Genomic DNA, 2,500 nt, shown 5'->3' on the forward strand with positions numbered 1-2,500 from the left:
CTAGCTGGTAGACAGCCAGTACACAAGAAGACAGCAGGCCTGGAGGGCATCTGTGTTCCCAGGTCTGGGAGGCGCAGGGAGAAGACTGGGCATGGCCGACTGCTCCTCTGGCTGCTGGGATACAGATAATTGGACACAGGTTCTACTGGGGTTTTGGTGTTCCAGCTCTGCAGGCCAATGATCAGTCGCACGACGAACCCGGTCACCAGACAGCTCCTGCACCAGCGTAGGAGGAGGAAGTGACATATTTAGTCACGGTTGCCCCTCTGTGTGTGAGCAGCCCTGACGGAGCAGAGGACAGATGCCGCGTTCCTTCAGGTCCTGCGCGAGGATCAGGGTGCGGACGGCGAGCGGCCATGTCACGTGACCCCGCGTCGGGAGTGCAGTGTCAGTTGGAAAGACAAAAGTGTATGTTTATGTTTGTAGAGGTTTAAACAGATCACCCTGGGGTTGTGGGGCTTAGCATTCTCTGTTCTCCTTCTGTGTTTGGGGTTAGGGTTAGGGTTATGGGGAGGGATCCCATAGAAACAGTGGTTTGGACGGGGGTCCTATGAGATCACTTTGACCCGTAAAAGCCTATAGTTTCCTTATGAGCTCGGAGGGCAACCCCGGCATTTGAGCAGAACAGGGAGGTCACAGAAACTTTAGTGAGTTAACCCTTTTAGTACAGTGAGTACAGTGGCAACATTTCACATTCATTTGATGTTTCCTATATTACTAGAAAGTGCTGTTTCTCAACTTTCAGGAAGTGTTGGAATGTAGGAATTTGTTAGATTTTGTTTTAATTTTAGATCTTTTTTTTTTTTAATTGTATAAATATTTTTTTTATTTTGCCAGCGAGACGGTTGTATTTAAATGTTAACTATTATGCAGTAGAACCATTGTGATGTTTCAGTAAATGATATAATAGACGCTCATTGCAGTAAATGATATAATAGATGCTCATTGCAGGTTCATGGGTCCCTGGTTTCCCTTGACTCTGTTCTTGTCCTCCAGTCTCAGAGACAGAGACTCTCCAGCTGCTGGGTTAAACAGACACCGGCCGAGTACCATCTGTTTAAGCATTCTCAATGGATGACTCTCGAGACGCGTGCTGCTTGCCAACAAACAGACACCCCGGCATGTATGACAATAATGAGGTCCTTATTAACACGCCATATGCAGTGTCTCTCCTCATCTCGTCGAGCTTACTCAGACATTAGCCCAAGGAGGCTGTTGTGGAGGCCTGGAGCGTCTCCCATAATGGACGGGATCAAAATCATCTCTCGTCTACATTTGACAGCCTGTCCCCCCGCGGTCTGAGTCAGTGGGTCCGGTCACACAGCCGGCCTTCAGACAGAGTCTCTGTACGACCCATTGGACGGACAGCGCACCACTTCAGGAAACTCTGAGGGAAAGTTGGCCCCTAAAACTCTCACTGGAAGCCCCTCGACTGTTGCGGCCATTTGATCTGCCGTCTGGCAAAGCGTATGGAAAATTCCTCAGTTGTTATTTCACAGCCGAGGGGAGCGTTTCTTATATTCATGGAGGTGCAACCATTAGCCGCATTCTTCCACTTCATTTTCATAGCTTTGCTCACGTTTTCTGAAATATAAATCCCCTCCCGCCCAGGTCAGTTGGTCTCACACCAGAATCGTTTCAGATAATTAGCTGATCATCATAATCAACCTTCTAACATAGTCGCTGGTACGTTCACTACAGGGACTAGGATTCAAGTCTTAGACTTCTACTCATGGGAAATGGACTGCACTTATATAGCGCTTTTATCCAAAGCGCTTTACAATGAAGGCCTCTCATTCACCCATTCGCACACCAATGGCGGCAGCTGCCATGCAAGGTGCTAGCCTGCTCACTGTGAGCAATTTGGGGTTCAGTGTCTTGCTCAATGACACTTCGACATGTCGTCAGGAGGGGCCGGGATTCGAACCGTTGACCCTACGATAACTTGACCCGCTCTACCTCCTGAGCTATAGCCACTCCCCCCCCCACCCCCCCTCCACACAGCATCTGTGTCAAGTCAACTCTCACTGGCCAGGGCGAGTTTTTTTCTTAATGTCTCGTGGCTTTTTTCTCACCGTTCCAGGCGTATTATCGGAGCTAGAGGAGGAAGCCTGCCCTCCCTGTGGGTCTGTGTTTGGGTTCTGCTCAGCCTTGTCTGTGGGTCTGTGTTTGGGTTCTGCTCAGCCTGTGGGTCTGTGTTTGGGTTCTGCTCAGCCTGTGGGTCTGTGTGTGGGTTCTGCTCAGCCTGTGGGTCTGTGTTTGGGTGATGCTCAGCCTGTGGGTCTGTGTTTGGGTTCTGCTCAGCCTGTGGGTCTGTGTTTGGGTTCTGCTCAGCCTGTGGGTCTGTGTTTGGGTTCTGCTCAGCCTGTGGGTCTGTGTTTGGTTCTGCTCAGCCTGTGGGTCTGTGTTTGGGTTCTGCTCAGCCTTGTCTGTCTACCGCAGTGCTGAGCTGAGTCAGCTGCTCTCATCAACATTAAGGCACAAATGAGAAAATGTTGGA

At 50.0% G+C, this 2,500-nt stretch overlaps 1 protein-coding gene across 1 annotated transcript in view; it reads left to right on the forward strand.

Moving 5' to 3' along the window:
- The window catches only part of uba7 (ubiquitin-like modifier activating enzyme 7), a gene marked incomplete at its 5' end in the record, with an annotated part of 60,074 nt that overhangs the window by 51,669 nt on the left and 5,905 nt on the right, over positions 1 to 2,500 (forward strand). The window lies entirely within an intron of this gene.

This window comes from Borostomias antarcticus (genome assembly GCF_949987555.1).
Source record: "Borostomias antarcticus genome assembly, contig: scaffold_128, whole genome shotgun sequence".
In the NCBI taxonomy this organism is placed as follows: domain Eukaryota; kingdom Metazoa; phylum Chordata; class Actinopteri; order Stomiiformes; family Stomiidae; genus Borostomias; species Borostomias antarcticus.